General features: G+C 42.0%; 1 long non-coding RNA gene across 1 annotated transcript; it reads right to left on the reverse strand.

The window, feature by feature from the left end:
• Positions 1–9593: 9593 nt before the first annotated feature.
• On the reverse strand, positions 9594–17467 carry LOC132768244 (uncharacterized). The gene is made up of 3 exons (XR_009630693.2): positions 17044–17467; positions 10695–10883; positions 9594–10025 (listed from the first exon to the last, which is right to left on the reverse strand). It is a non-coding gene; the product is annotated as an uncharacterized lncRNA (long non-coding RNA).
• Positions 17468–17482: the final 15 nt, after the last annotated feature.

Here is a 17482-nt window from a genome sequence, read left to right on the forward strand (position 1 = left end):
AACCTGTACTCTCACTACAGAAAGTAAAACATTTCAATAATATTTTAGGAGACCCAGAATTAACCAGTGCTATTCTACCTGTAATATAGCTGTGGGTACGTCTCCACTGCATCCATGAGGGCATCTGGACCTGATTTTTGTATCTAGCCTAGGCCATGGCCCAGTCAAATGATGACTTTGCTGCAAAAGTTCTTACCAGAGAAAGAGTGTATGCCATTGCCATGATCTATATTTTCCAGAGAAATATTTTTGATCCCCAATTTGGCATTAAACTACTAGTAAAGTACTGCTGTTAATAACCATACCAAACAGACGCTGTCAGTGTAGTAAGTTCTCAGATGACTGAAAAGATTGTAAACATGCAGCCACCACAAATTAAAGCATCCATAGCAATATCCTGACATAGAAAATATTTTCAATGGCAATTTATGTGAAACCAGCTCCTAGATCTGAATGTGATCCCACTCAAATGTTGTTACGATGCAAAACAGGCAGACGAGAGGGAGGAAATCTGCAGTGACTGCAATTGTCACAGTAGCTTCTGAGCACAAATGTGCCTGCTTCAGCTTTTCCCATCTGCTAATTTCCAAATGGTGATGCTTGTGGACTTGTGTGATTCTGTTTGCTTAGTAAATTCAGATTTTTGGTCCCCTGGTATGATGATGATGATGATGATGATGATGATGATGATGATGATGATGATGGTGCCACAATGCAAGAGCAAGTTTTGTATTAACCCTGGTTTTTCAGTATGATGTCATGCACAAATAGTGCAATTTGGATTGTTTCTTTAAAAAACCCATTTTGAAAGATGAGCAAAGTCATCCTTTCAGGGCAATAAAACAGGCAAGTATCCCTGTCATAACGTAAAGGCGGATCTCTGTAACCTGGTGCCCTTGAGCTGCATTGTTTCCAGCTGGCTTATGAAGTCCAATACATTTGGAAGGCTGCTTTCAAGTGTGCGGAGGAGATGCAGCAGGGTGAAGAGGGAAGGAAGAATGGTACAAAGCAAGCCGGTGATTGACAGCAGAAAGCCAGTTAGCATGCAAGAAACAACATGACCTACAGCTGCTCTGAAGTTACAAGACTTTATCTGCAGTGCTACCGGGTGCCCTGATCCAGAGTGATGCCCGCAAGCACAGGCTTCTCTATAATTTGCCACAGCATTATGTCATCTATTGCAGGGAATGCAGAGGAACTTTGCAGGCAGCGTTGTGCTCTCTGCTTGCAAAAGATCACAAGGCAGGTGCATCTGACAGCCATTTATCTAGATTAAACAAACATGGGGTACATCACCAATTAAAAGGGATAGGGTTGCTCCTATGCTGCAAACCATATATAAATTCAGCAATAAACACATAGCTTTTTTTAATTATTGCTTTCTCTGCACGAGCAGTGTGTGCCTTGTATCTTCAGCAAAACTGGGGATAATAAGTGTGCTATGCCTTTCTCTTACTTAGGGGGTCAGATAATAAGAAAGCCCTGTCTGAGTGACAGAGAAAGAGTCTATTTTGCTAAAGGCTATTCTGTTAAATTGGAACGTAAATCTCTACTTGGTTGGACCACACCTGGAATACTGTGTCCAATTCTGGGAACCACAATTAAAAAGAGATATTGACAAGCTAGAAGTGTCCAGAGGAGGGCAACTAAAACGATCAAGGGTCTGGAGAACAAGCCCTATGAGGAGAAGAGAAGACTGAGAGGAGACATGATGGCCATGTATCACGATGTGAGGGGAAGTCATAGCGAGGAGGGGGCAAGCTTGTTTTTTTGCTGCCCTGAAGACTAGGCCGTGGAGCAATGGTTTCAAACTACAGAAAAGGAGATTCCACCTGAATATTAGGAAGAACTTTCTCACCGTGAGAGCTGTTCAGCAGTGGAAACCTCTACCCGAAAGTGTGGTGGAGGCTCCTACTTTGGAGGCTTTTAAACAGAAGCTGGATGGCCATCTGTTGGGGGTGCTTAGAACGTAATTTTCCTGCTTCTTGGCAGGGGGTTGGACTAGATGGCCCACGAGGTCATCTAGATTTTACCCCACAGTCATTTCCGACTCAAGGAAAGCAAAAATAGAAGCTTCAAAAATATCCATCAGTAGGGTTGTTGTAGGTCCTCTCACAACCTCCGAGGATGCCTGACATAGATGCAGGCAAAATGTCAGGAGAGAATACTTCAAGAACATGGCTATAAAGCCCAAAAAACCTACAACAACCCAGTGATTCCGGCAAACATGACACATGAAGCTGTAGATCAAAGTCAGGCAGCATTTGAAAGTACCTTTACAAAAGAGAGAAACTAACCCAGGGCAAGTAAAGTTCTTTCTAGAACATTCCTTCTACTTACATGCACCTAAGTGTACATCCCGCTGGGGAGTCAGCTGATAGGACTGGAAGCACTGAAGAGAAATGTCTCTGATTCCCAAACCCTTCAGGTTTTCCAAAAGGATAGCTTGGTTGATGGCATCAACTACTCCTTGAGAGCCCAAAAAGCACCAGCCAGAACATACTCCCCTTATCAATGTTCAGGTGAAGACCGTCAGCCTGCATTGAATCCAGTTTGAAATGGGTCAAGAAAGAGTATGTCATCCAAGACTGCCTGGAATTGGAAGGCAACTGCCCTCTCAATTTAACTTACCTAGGTGATCCCTTATTGTCCGAGTATGATGGCCCTCCAAGTGTAGTGTCCTAGTGGTAATACATAGGTGACTGTAGAGCACTATTCTTGATCCACATGTTCTTCCACAGTGAGGCTATCAGTTTCCAGGTGGAAGGTGGTCCTGTTCAGGGTTGGCTTGATGTGTCTTCCTCTTGGCAAATTTCTCCCTTTCGTGCCTCTTCAAATTCCACAGCACTGCTGGTCACAGCTGAATTCCAGCTACAGCGCTCAAGGGCCAGTGCTTCCCAGTTCTCAGTGTCTAGCTATAGTTTTTAATGTTGGCTTTAAGTCCATCTTTAAATCTCTTTTCCTGTCCACCAACATTACGTTTCCCGTCCATGAGTTGGGAGTATAGTAATTGCTTTGGGAGACAGTGATTGGGCACTTGGACAATGTAGTCAGTCCAGTGGAGTTGATGGCATAGGAGCATTGCTTCAATGCTAGTGGTCTTTGCTTCTTCCAGCATGCAGACATTTGTCCCCCTGTCCTTCCAAGAGATTTTCAGGATTTTCTGGAAATGGAATTGTTCCAGGAGTTGTATGTGACATCTGTAGACAGTCCACGTTTCACAGGTGTATAGCAGGGTTGGTAGGACAATAGCTTTGTAAACAAGCATCTTGGTATCCCTAAGGATACTAATTTTATAATTGAGGTTTACTCGTCTCCTCCGTGGTGACCAGTGAAGAAGTATGTGGATCAAGAGGACAAATGGTTTTCCTTACTTTCCCTAGCAGCTTGTCCCCATCAGCAGTACTCACTAACCAAAACGGGACCAGTGTAATCCTATTCATAGAACTGCTGGATAACCAACCGTCAACTTCTGTTATAACAATGGCATCTAAGTGTATTTTTATCCGAGAGAGTTTTATGTGTAAAGTGATCATTAAGAGTATCACAGCAAATGGCTAAGATCTAAAAGTGGATTAAGTGGGAAGGGTGTCTGAGTTAAATCCCTCACCACCTGAATAGTTCAGCTGGACACAAATTCACAGATATAATACGTTCAGAGAAGACTTTCATTACTTTCATTTTATGTATTTCAACTATAGGAACAAGGATAGTCTCTAAATCATGTCTTGTTGATAATAAGTCGAGTTTAACAACATCTGTTCTCCAGTCATCCTTCCTGTTTCAGCTCCCTGAGGTCCTCTGATTAATTTTTTGTCAGTTTTTACAATTGCACCATTTTTTTTCTCCTGAAAGGTGCCAAATTTACACGAGCGGTAGACTAAAACAGGCTGCTAATTTACAAATATTAGTATGCCTACCGAGTTGTACTAATTTTCCTATTTGAGCAAGCTGCAGCGTTCAGTGAAGCGTGTGAAACTCATGCATCAGATTGACACCACTTGTTAGATTCAGGTGCTCAGCCTGAACGAAATCTTGAACCTGAAGAATGATACATGAGAGAGAGAGAGAAACAACATTATTCTTCTGCCTCTCATAAACAAGAAATCAAACAACTATCTCCTACAGGTGGGAAAGAGAACATATTTCACATCTATGATGATAAAGAGGAATTTGTGGGCTCAAAGAGGAAAGGAAAACCCTAAGCAACTCTAACTGGACCTTTATTTTGGCAGAAAATGGTATCAAAAGGAACCCTTCAGCTAAAGTGAAGGAAAGCAACTATTTGCAGTTGCTTCCTTTCACTCTGGGAAGAAGCTGTGGAGATGCCTTTGAGAAACCCAGTTAACAGCATTTGCACAAAGCTTCAAATGTGAAAAGAATCCATTTATTATTTTCCAAGGCCCACAAAGGGACAAAAGAAACCCGAGTGTGACTTGGAGAGAGGATGAAGTCAGGGTCAGCTTGCAGAGAAAGAAAGGTAAGCAGGACACAAATTGGTTGACAACAATTCAGGAAAACAACAGCATGTGCCTATAAAGATGTTGATACACACAAACCAGCAGACGGAGTTCTCTAATGGCACCGAGATGAACATGATTTTCATCACCAACCTGTGTTTATATTTACTGCAGTGGAACCTGCTCTTAAGTAGAAAGCCACATGGGCTGGGTCAAGTGTTAGTAACCACAGCATTTGCCCTTGGATATGTGTTCAATTGTCTTTCCCTCCCTGGTGTACTGATGAAATTTAAAGCACTCTGTGGCAGGTTTGACCAAAGGTTACCCTAGAACAGGGCTTCTTAAACTTTTCCCACTTGTGACCCCTTTCTGTCTGAGAAATCTTTATGTGACTCCAGGTATATAAGTATGTAAAATAGGATAGAAATAAAACATTATTGATAATAAATCAGCATTTGCAAGACTTACTAATATTCTGCAAAGTCCACTGTAAACACTGTACATTATTGCTAACAGATTTGTGTAAATGGGTGGTGTTCAGAAACCTTTTACTGTTGACAATTTTTTCATGACCCCAACATCGAGCTATGGAGACCCCATTTGAAGTTGGGACCCACAGTTTAAGCAGCAGCACCCTAGACTGCATGTGGAGCTTTATGTATTTTGAGTGTACCAACCCTCTCAGTGACTGCCACCAGATTTCAAAAGAATCCTGAAATGCCTACCTCTGCACATTTCTACATTTTAAAAAAACCATAATGGGATCGCATGTGAGGGCAATCACACACTTCGAAGTCTCCATAAAGTATGATTTGACTCACTGAGAACATGTTGTACATTCACCACAAATCTTGTTTTCTTGCAGAATCATACAATGTTAGAGGTGGGGGAAGCAGGCTACCCAGTCCAACCCTCTGCTATGCAGGAATATACAACAAAAGGACTTCTGAAAGATGCCCATCCAACTTCTGTTTAAACACTTCCAAAAGAAAGGGATCCACCACTGTTTGAGACAGTTTATTTTACTGTTAAAGATTCTTACAGTAAGGACCTTCTTCCTAGAGTTCAGAAGGAACATATTTTCTTGTAATTTGAATCCACTGATGTATACCCTAGCCTCTTGTCCACCAGATAACAACCAGTTCTACCTTGTACATTACATCTTGTCAGTTATTTGAAGATCATATGGTCACTTTTCTCTGGTCACATTCCAGCTTATCAATATCCTTCTTGAATTATGGTGCCAAGAACTGGACAGAATATTTCAGATGTCTGACCAAAGTATAATAGAATGGCATTATTACTTCACTTGATCTGGACACTTTATTCCTACTGAGGCGACCCAGAATTGCATTGATGTTTTTTTTTTCTTTTGAGCTGGCACATTGCACAGTTGACTAATGTTCAACGTGCAGCCTACTAAGATGCTTAGTTCCTCTTTCCGTACACTGCTTTCAAACCAAGTGTCACCCATACTACATTTATGCATTTCAATTTTTTTTGCACAAATGTAGTACCTTATATTTATTCCTTTTGAATTTCCTTCTGTTCATTTTGGCCTAACAATTCATCCATCAATATGATTTGAAATTCTGATTCTGTCATTTGATTCTGTCATCTGAGGTATTTCCCTACCACCACCGCCCCCACAAATTGCTGAGATCTGCAAAGTGGATAAGCATGCCTTTATCATCAATGTCATTCATAAATATGTGGGTGTTTTTTTGCCATATAATTTTTATTGCAAAGATATGAGGAATGGGGAAGGGATACAAGAGTGGATATAGAACAGGGGCTTTTTAAACATGTTGCATCTTTGTCTTCTTCCATTGCTATCAAATACAAAAAGGGTTTCTATGATGTTAATAAAAGAGAAAAAAATAAATGTATTTTCTAATCTAAAACAGAAGGATAGAAAAGTGGGTGTACAGTGTTTTGAAACAATGGAGATTGAAAAGTTGAGAAACAGAAAATTGGAATCCCTAACTAATGCTTCCTACCCTGTCTCTGCTCTATTCTTCATTATCAAAAAAAATCTATCGTTTTTGTCATAAATCTTCTTGTCTCTGGTAGATTAACTTTCCAGTATCCCTTAAATATAATTGGGGATCCTGTTATTCTTGTCACTAACATCTCTATTTTTTTATTTTCTTGTAATTCCTGCATTTCTGCACTACTAATTTTCCCTTAATGCTGAACCCCCCCCCCCCCAATTCTTTCAATTTTCCTTCTTTTAAATAGTAAAAAGGCTGCCATTCTTTTCCAATGTGGAAGGATCTGGCGATTGTATAAGCCTAGTCAGTTTGTCTGTCTCTGTCATGTCCAACACTTTTGTAATCTATACATCTGGGGTGGGAAATTCTTCTTGTTTCCAATAGTAAGCATAAACAATCCTTGCTGCAGTCACCATGTATAGAAATAGTATCAGAATTCTTTTTGGTAGTGTTGAATTTGTAAGGCCCAACAGAAAAGCTGATGGTTCTAGTGATGAGCTGGGCTGGGGCTTTAGCACAGATGATAAATCACCACCAATGATAAGATCAACCAACCAAAAGGTTGCCAGTTTGAAGCTCTGGGACGACGTGAGCTGCTGACTATTAAGCCCAGCTTACTGTTGATCTAGGCAGTTCGAAAACAGTTTGTACTGTAATTAGAGAAATTAGGTACTGCTAAAACAAGTGGGTGGGGGGGGGGCAGTATTTTATGACACCATAAAAGAAAAAGATCAGAGAATGCTAGGGACCAGGAGGAAGGAGAAAGTCCTGGTGACTTTTCGTCATAGAGGATGGAGAAACAGCACCCCCCTGGGGCCAGATTTCGAGCACAACCTTCCAAGGTGCTGATGACAACACAACACACCTCCTTCTGTTCTGTCTATCTCTGTATTGTCTGTCCCAAAATGGCATTAAATGTTTGCCTTGTATGTGTACTCTGATCCACCCTGAGTCCCCTTAGGAAGATACGGCAGAATTTAAATAAAGTGTTGTTGTTGTTGTTGTTGTTGTTGTTGTTATATAGTACTTCAATTTTTAAAATGTTTTCAATGTTCTTATGAAGTGTAATCTTTTTTGTTTTGTTTTAGGACATGTCCACCATATATGGTAAAAAGTTCCTTCTTTTTGATGACATTTCCAACAAACAATTTTGCTAATCTTTCCAGCGTCATGTACCATCTATAAATTTGTATCATCCATAAATATGTTAAATAACACAAGGCCCATAGGAAAATTATCAAGGTCTGCAGCCTTTCTTCCAAAGCACGGTCAGAGGCAATCTGAGATTCAAGTTGTAGTCTGTCCAAGAAAAAGGGGCAAGCAAAGCAAAACCCAATGTTGTTCCAGAAGGTCAAATACACAGAGACTCACCAAAACGTCCAAGTCCAAAATCCAAAGAGCATGGTCTGAGGTTCAAGGCACATGGTAACCAAAGATTTTCCAGCAGTGAGCTGTTACAAACGCCAGCCCTTTATACTGCTCCTTTTTGCTGTTATAAGGAAGAGCACTCCTCCCCATCTTCCTCATCTTGCCCCAAGATCCTGACAGAAATGCACTTTTCTCCAAGATGAAGAGCAACCACTGATGAACACCCTCTGGATTTGGTAGGTCAGCCAATTACAGATTCACCTAACAATAGCACAATCTAGCACACAGTTTACAAGTTTGCCTGCAAGAATATTATGGATATGAAGTTATGCATAGTGTGAAGAAAGAGGCAATCTGTCTCTTAGCTTTCAAGGGTCATCCATCCACTAAAGGGCAAATGATTTAGGGTAGATAAAAGGAAGAAAAGCAGTAATTAAAGACTTGAGATACTTTTTAAATTCACAGATTGTCTTAAGACTCAGTTAAAATATGTCTGAGCCCTTTCCAGTTCTAGTGCTAAACACACACACACATCCAATTCCTAGAACTTGGGTATTTTACTATTTCTATCCCTTTTGTCTCAAGCTTGATTTGGTAGATCCCAGGATTCCAGTAGACCACATCAAAGTAGATCCCATCAGTCTGAGATTTATTTATTATATGGCATGTACAGAATCATATAATGCAGTTCAGTGCAGTTAAGCTGCATTATATGAGTCCACATTGGCCATGTAATGCAGTTTCAAACTACCTCATATGATAGTGTAGATGGGACCCCAGTTAAAGAGAATGGGTAGGTGTGGCATGGGAAGAAATGGTGGTCTGAAGCATGGGGTGAAAAGAGCAACAGATAACTGATAGCACATAGTGTGTGATCTCGTTTCATGGATTTGATCTTAAAAGCTAAGCAAGATGTGATCTAGTCAGGAATGCTATGAATTGTAGACTATATTTCACAGGAAGGCCACTGTTTATCTCCAATTAAACACTATTTATAGATAAATCAGTGTTAGAATCAAAATCTTTAAAGGAAACAGCTGTCAAGGGGAAATATCCAGTGCTCTCCCTATGCATATTTTCTGGTACTTCAAGAGTCTGCAGTCAAATAAAGCACAACAAACAGAATTTCGGAATCTTTAGTCATGGAAATTAGTGTTCCCATTTGAGTACATCCCCATACTGCTTATGTGGCAGATGTTGGCCAGCTTCTGCCCTCATGTTTGGTATTCCATATTCATCAACTGACCTTTTTGCATTAGCAGATGAGACAGATCTATAGTCTTTTAGAATAATAAGAAATGTTGCCATTTCAGTTAATTTTAAAAGAAGGCAGAACTTGGCTCACGTTCTCAAAGCATCCCTTGCATCTCATGGAAATGACCTACCTACACATTTAAGGTCCAAAGTTCCAACATTCTTGCGTCAATTACTGTTTTACAAAGCTGAGCTGTTCGGGACATAAATGCAGAGGAAAACAAGGTCATTCTAAATAGAAGGCTCTCAAAAGTGCCAAAAGGTCATTATGTACTTGCAACAAAGCCTTAATTAAAAGCGTGCCATTTCCCTTGTAGATGTCAATAGCATCAAGGCACTCGTTAACACATCTTTACTGAAGTGTGCTGCTATAAATAATCAGAGCTGTTGATTTCACATTTGCAACTATGGAGCGTGATAATTGTCGGATCAAAAATGGCTGATAAAAATTAATCAACGTGGATTTTACCTCCTGAGCTAAGAACTCAATAATTAAAAGAGTTGTTTTGTCAGCCCAGCCGCATGGTAGCTACTCTTTTTTGTTCAGCACAAAAAAGAAATGATGCATAGGTGCATGAAGTGGCAAAGTTGTGGGGTTTCTGTCTTAGATGTCACAAATGGTAGGGTATTCTGTGTACCCAAGCACAGTGGGATGTATATTTTTCAACTCAACACTCAGAGCAAAGTATGGAAGAAATTAGTTAAAACAGGTAGTTGTTTGTAACTGATGGCCTTTTTCAGTAACTAAGGCATACCCAAATTAATGTGGTAACTTTAAAAGGGAATAACTTCACTCTTAATGCAGCTTCTAACTTTTCAAGGTGTTGTTCCAGAGATACTGGGTCTCAGAGTTTCAGATGGTCCCATGGCACAGGCCAAGCTTTCCAGGCACCTTGCATCCCAAGGCCCCACTAGAAACAGGTATGAAAACAGGCTGCTCATGGTGAACCTGCAAAAATAATACCAAGCAATGATGACATTGCACACAGACTCTGGACTAAAATGATGCATGTAACTCCCTTCTGATTGTGCTGAGTAGAGCTTATTCCCAAGTAGATGTGCACAGAATGAATGATAGCCTTGGTTTTCAAAGGATTTCATGGCTGGAATCACTGGGTTGCTGTGCGTTTTCTGGGCTGTATGGCTATGTTCCAGAACATTCTCTCCTGACGTTTCACCCACATCTCTGGCAGGCATCCTCAGAGCTTGTGAGATCTGTTGGAAACTAGACAAGTGGGGTTTATATATCTCCTCCTTCCTCCTCTCTGCCTTTATTACCTTTATTACACTTGGAGCTAGGAGCCCTGGTGGCGCAATGGGTTAAGCACCTCATCTACATTGTCATAGGAAATCCAGATTATTTCCTTTGAACTGGATTATATGGCAGTGTAGATTAATACAATCCAGTTCAAAGCAGATAATCTGGATTTTATATGGAAGTATAGATGGTACCTTGGTCTCATGTTATTTGTTAATTTTAAAGGGAAATTCTGCCTATATACCTTATTCTGCCGTGTTGGCCAGTTACATTGGATCAGGATCCCTATTCATGCTACTTTTCTCTACTAGTATGGGAACACGGAGCAAGAAATCCAAATTGTAGGGGAAAAGATCCCACCTGAACATTTGGAAGAACTTCTTGTTGGTAAGAACTATTTGATGTAGAATATGCTGCTGCCTTGCAGTGGGATGGAGTTCCTTCTCTGGAGATTTTTAAGCTTCTTCCAGGGGTGCTTTGATTGTGTATTCCTGCTTGGCAGAAGGAGATTGGACTAGATGGGCCTTATTCTCTCTTCCGACTCTGATTCTAAAGCAAGAAGAAGATAGATAGGAGAAATAGCATTTAGATGTATGTGTTTTTAAAATAACAATCTAATTGCTTTCAATGACTTCTATATATTATAGCTATAGTGATAGCTATCAATATCCCCCAAGGAACTATAACAGTAGTGTGTTACTGGGTTGCTGTGAGTTTTCCAGGCTGTATGGTCATGTTCCAGAAGCATTCCCTCCTGCTTTTTATGTGTTACTTTTTAAAAAGTACCTTTCTAAGCTCTGGTTCATACATCCTTTACCCAACTTCAGTTGCTGGACCAGTTGTGCCTCTTTTTGAAGAGTGTAATATTTGTTCTAGGTTAGAGTTCTGTTGATGTTTTAAAAGCATTCAGGGATTGCTTTTATACCACGCATCAGCCGTCAGCCTCTGGATGGTCAGTACTCACTGATAACATATTTAATGCTGTTAAAATGAAACAGCAATGGCACCACATAAATCTGCTACAAAATGACTAGAAGCAACAGTAATAGTCGTAATATAATGAAGCAATGACTGATCTTTAACTGTCAAGACAGACTGACATCCTGTTGGGCTGAACTTTGGGGGTACTACTTTTGGATGTAGCTGACTTAATGGGGCGGCAAAGCAGCCTTGTAGGGAAACTATCGGCTGCCTCACAATTAACAAAGATTGTGAATGTACAGTCTGTTCTCAGGTGTATAATGCAGTGTTTTGACTGTTTTGAAAGTATCTCTGAGCCAAGACCTTTTCCTGAAAATTACCTCAGAAGAATGGTCTGGATCAGGCATGGGCAAACTTTGGCCCTCCAGGTGTTTTGGACTTCAAAACTGAAATCCAAAACACCTGGAGGGCCAAAGTTTGCCTATGCCTAGTCTGGAAACTGTAAATAAAAAAAAGTATTAGCTTCTAGTTTTAAAAAATCAGTTCATACACCAGGGCAACCAAAGTCTTATAAATAAGGTTAAATGGCTATAAAGTAGATTAGATAAACATAGGGAGAAGTTTAGCTACAGTTGTTAGACACAATATCCAAACTGAGCTTCTAGATATAGAAGAATATCAGATGCCAAGACTACAACCTTTATGCTCTACTTATGAGCTCCCAGGGGCAGCTGGATGTCAGCAAACTGAACTAAATGAGATTTAATTTAAATTGGGTTGCTCATGTGAGATAAGGAAAAAACCTAGCCTCATAAATGTAATTCTGGTTTATATAGTAGACAATAACATATGAGTCACTAAGAGTAAAGAAGTTTTGCCTGTGCAGATATTCTGACATAGACCTTCTACAGTCCTTTACAAACATTGGTCTGAGCTTCTGGGAACTAAAGTCCAAAACATTTGGAGGGCCAAAGTTCCCCCAGTCCAAACCAAAGGAAGAAAGAACCATATTTAATTCTTGTGCAAAGGTGAGTATAGTTGTTTTTTCTCATCTGGGAAGGTAAGTCACGATGAATCATAAACCAAAAGCTTGTTTTCTCTCTAACGTTGACACATCATTGAAATACACAACCCAGGTGTGAAATAGATGGTGATGGCTGATATCAAAATAGAAACACATTTCTATGAAGCACTTTTTTAAAAGCCAAAGGTTAACTTTAAACAAATTTATTAAATTACAGCTTGCCATCTGTTTTCTCACACTCAATAAAACAATCGTAAACATTCTCAGCATGTGCGGTACAGATTTCAAAAGGAGTAGAAATTGTATTCTTGAGCTTTCCACCACTCAATCATTAACTATTGCTACATCACTTTGGGAAAAACATAATTTGAATTAAACAAAACATCATCCAGGTTTTGATAATGCTGGAATAATAAGAGAGGATGCAGATGAAACTACTGGGAAATCCAGATGGGTGGTAATAGTGGAACTTTCCTGGGATGATGCAGTTTGCTCTGAAGTGAACCAGCTGATGTGTGTATCCTTCCATGGTGTCCCAGCATGTTTCCTGTCCTTGATTGTCATCCTCCCGGCAAACATTTGACATAATCTAATCAGTGGATTTGTAGACAACAGTCATGCCCGTCCCCCTTTTTGGATACAATTCCCATCTCCTTTTTCCCCATTTGCATGTGGTAAGAGGATATTCTCCAGTGCACTGGTTTCGATGTTGGAGAAGGACTCTGGAGACTGGGGTTCATATCTCAGCTCAGGGAACTCACTGGGTGACCTTGGGCCACTCACACTCCCTCAAACTCAGAAGAAGACAATGGCAAACTCCTGTGAAAAAACATTGCCAAGAAACCCCTGCAATTGGTTCACTTTAGTGTCACCATAAACCATAAATTACTTGAAGGCATACAAATGCAACAACGGTGTTGGGGGTATTTATGATGACATGATTGTGGGTGGCTCCTTTCTCTCTTTTCCCATTTTAATTTCCAGTGGCCACCCAAGTGTGAGTTCCTCTGCTGACTGTGTTTGGTAATGATAAGTTCATTTCTCTCTTTGCTATTCTCACACTAATTCTTGATCATCTTGATCATGGGGTAGTCTGAAGTTCACGCGCTCAATGACATTCCAAGCTTATACAAGGGCTATGTGTGTCCTTCTAGATTTTTTTTTTTGGGGGGGGGGCTATATTCCAATGTATCTTGCTCCATACACCTATTTCCCCTCCAGTCCCCCAGCCCCCTCCCTGTCAGTTAACTGGCACACTGCGTTTTGTTGTTAGCTGCTGTCAGGTTGACCCAGACTTATTGCAGTACTATGAATAAGAGACCTCCAAGTCACCTTATCATCAGATCTTGCAGAGTCCTGACAGCGATGGCTTCTCTGATTGAATCTATCCTCCAGGAATGTGGCCTTCCTCTTTTCCTAATGCTTTATACCTTACTGAGCATTATCATCTCTTTTTTTTAAAGCGAGCCATGCCATTTCCTGATATGGCCAAAGAACAACAGTTTCAGTTTAGTCATCTTGGCTCTAATCACCACTTATTTTTTCTTTTCACCAGTCCATGGTGTCCACATTGCTGTTACCTCTCAGCTGTGCACTTCTGTCTATATTGTGTGTAGGGGATTTGTGGTTTTTACCATCATCATAGGCAATCCCTCGTGGTTGAGTATGATTGTCTTCCAAGGGTAGAGTCTTGGTGTGGATCCATAAATGACTATAGAGACCGATTCTGGATTGGCGTGGTTTTTCACAATGAGGACATTGATTTCCAGATGGATGGTGGTCATAATAAAGGTTTGCTTGATGTGTCTTCATTTTGACATGTTTTTCCCTTTCATCCTCCATGCTTGCCTCTTCAAAATCCATAGCGCTGTTGGTAACAGTTTACCTCCAGTTACATTGCTCACGGGCAAGGGACTCTGAGTTTTTTGTGTTTGTTGCACATGTTTTCAGGTTAGCTTTCAGCCCATCATTTATTCTCTGTTGTTGTCCACATTTCTTAGCAAAAGCTGTGTAGGTGATGCACTTTGAAACCCATAAACTACCCTCCTGCCCCTAGGCACTCTAGACGATGCTGTCCTCCCATCAGTATTGAACTTAGACTTGTTGCTTTTGTATATAGTGCAATAAGATAGAAGACATATGTGGATGTGTAGATGTGTGTGTAAACACACATAAAGTGTCCTTTTGTCACATGAGCAGAATGACTTGTGGAGAATGCTCCATACAGGCTGTGTATTCAGAAGCAACTGTGTCAAAACCTACAAAATAGCAATCCCTTTATTGGGATTTATGCTCCAAAGCATAAAATACATCAAGAAGACTTCTGAACCTCCACTGGCTTCTAAATCAGGCAAAAGTGTTAAAACACAGGAGAAGAAAAGTGATGACATGAGAGTCACGTTTCTTCTCTTGCTAGGCCAACTTAGCTGACAACAAAAGTAACAACAGAAGCAAAATTGTCGGCCTGTGACTCGTAATTTTTCTACTCCTGTAGGATTTCAAGCATTTTTGCCTGATGCCATCAAAGAACCCACCAGTTCCAAAAGCCTGCACAATGCATTTTATGCAGGGTCAGGAGATGTATCTTTGTTGAATTGATTTTGGATTTTTTGTTATCACACCAGTGGGTGCCCTCTTTGCAACTGAGCACCTCCTCTGTGCTCTGAAGGGCCCACGACTCCCATTGTGGATGCTGGACAGAGGACAAAGCAATTTCACTGTGTGGATGACTACATGTGAGGTCCTGGGACCAGTTCAAGGCCAGAATGATGCTTATTCACCCTGGAGAGTTTGGCTCTCACTTGGTTCCAGGATCTGCTGTGTCTGCAGCTTCATGGCCATGAAAGATCTGTTTTTGTTTTCACCTCCCTCCATTGCAATGAATGTTTTTGGATTGTGGGAGCACCTTTCCCTTCATCGATTTCACCATGAGGTTCACACTTAGGAATGCTGATGCAGATTATGGGCTCTGTTTTGAAGTATTCCTCAGTTCATGGCATGTGTCATCTAAACGTCATCAAACTATCTTCAAACTACATTAAGTGGTCAGTCTAGATGTGCTCAGCTCACAGATACTATGGAAGATCCAAGACAAAGCCAACCTCTCTGGTGTGTATAATAAGTACCACCAAGGCCTTTACCTGGTTCCTGCGCTTGACCCTGTGATCAGATACATTTTTTGCTTCACTTCCTCCTTTGAACACCTTTTTCCCACTTTCCATGGGGTACATCTTTGCCCCTCCAGGTGTTTTGGACTTCAGCTCCCAGAAATCAAGCCAGCTTTGTGGGGCTTGAAGTCTAAAGCACCCAGAACGTTGAAGTTTGACCATGCCTGCTCTACACTGTGGAATGAAGATAGTTTGGCACTACTTTAACTGCCATGGGTCCATGATATGGAATCTTAGAAGTCGCCGTTTTTCAAGAGTGCAGGTGCCTCACCAGACTACAACACTCATAATTCCATAGCATGAAGCCAGGGCAGTTTTTTTGGGTGTGTCAGGAGCGAATTGTGAAACTGCAAGTCACTTCTGGTGTGAGAGAACTGGCTGTCTGCAAGGATGCTGCCCAGGGGACTCCTGGATGTTTCAATGCTTTACCATCCTTGGGGGAGGCTTCTCTCAAGTCCCCGCGTGGGGAGCTGGAGAGGGAGCTCAACCCACTCTCCCCAGATTCCAACTGCTGACCTGTCAATCAGCAGTCCTGCAGGCACAAGGGTTTAACCCATTGCACCAACTGGGGCTCTAGGCAGGGCAGTTAAAGTGGTGTCAAACTGCATTCATTCTATAGCAGGCATGGGCAAACTTGGGCCCTCCAGGTGTTTGGGACTCCAACTCCCACAATTCCTAACAGCCTGGAGGGCTGAAGTTTGCCCATGCCTGTTCTACAGCCTAGATGCAGCCAGGCGCTGTGTAGTTGTGCCCCAGGCCTGTAGCGAGGGAGTGGTTTTAGGGTTTTCACCCCCCCCCCGAAATGTTTCAGATTTTTTTAAAAAACCTGTTTTACTCATGAATTTTAATTGGTTAACCAAATCCCCATGCTAAGTCTATGAGATGCAAAAAATTAAGAGTCCCTCCAGAACTGCAAGCACTATCTCAGGCAAATATTGACAATTTATTCACACTGTCATTACTTGCAGCAGTAGCCGATGTAGTGAAGCAACCAAGTTGGGGATGTGTGTGTTGAATGCTCTCATTAAGGAGGCCAGACTTGGTGGAGGTGGTTGACAGGGGCGGAGCTGCAGGTTACTGAAGGCTGCTCTGCCCCCTGCTGTGCTCTTTGTTTCAGCGTGAGCTAGGAGGAAGGTTTCAACCCCCCCCCCCCCTAAAATTTCAACCCCTCCCGAAATTTTTTTCTGGCTACGGCCCTGGTGCCCTATGTTGTATTGATTTCGGATTTTGCTTTATCAAATGGCTGGTAGCTCCCTGTCCCTAAGAGAGGTCAGGGCTCAACCTACCCATTCTCAATTTGAGGAGGATGAGCTTTGGGAACCGGGGAGCCTTGCAGCTGCTGCTCATCACTGTGGAGCTCCCACCCACAGGCTCAGCAGACTGTGGGTGAGAAACCAGCACTCCTCTTTGGCTGGATCTAGTTCGAATTGCATTAGATGGCTCTACTACACTGACTGGGGCCCGCGGTGACGCAGCGGGTTAAACCGCTAAGCTGCAGAACTTGCTGACCGGAAGGTCGTCGGGGTTAGAAATGGAGAGGAGCACCACCCCCCTGAGGTGGACTCGGCTGGACTTCATGTCAAGGGGAAACCTTTACCTTTACACTTTATTTTTCCGTGTCAGGAGCGACTTGGTGTGAGAGAATTGGCCGTCTGCAAGGAAGGAGTTGCCCAAGGGACGCCTGAATGTTTTGATGTTTTACCTTCCTTGTGGGAGGCTTCTCTCATGTCCCCGCATGGGGAGCTGGAGCTGACAGAGGGAGCTCATTCCCATTCTCCACGGATTCAAACCTCCGACCTGTCAGTCTTCAGTCCTGCCGGCACAAGGGTTTAACCCATTGCGCTCCGCCTTGAAACCTGACTGGCGAGATCATGCAGCTCCAATGCATGGTGGAGGCTCCTCTCTCACCACTGCTGTGGGCATTCCGCCGCTGGCGCATTGGCCACGTGCGCCCTGCAACGCGTCACCCTTCTATGTAAACAAGGGGGCGGGGCTATGCCCAGCGAGGCCACGCCCCCTCCCTTTCTGGGAAAGTC

Source organism: Anolis sagrei, chromosome 2 (assembly GCF_037176765.1).
Source record: "Anolis sagrei isolate rAnoSag1 chromosome 2, rAnoSag1.mat, whole genome shotgun sequence".
Classification (NCBI taxonomy): domain Eukaryota; kingdom Metazoa; phylum Chordata; class Lepidosauria; order Squamata; family Dactyloidae; genus Anolis; species Anolis sagrei.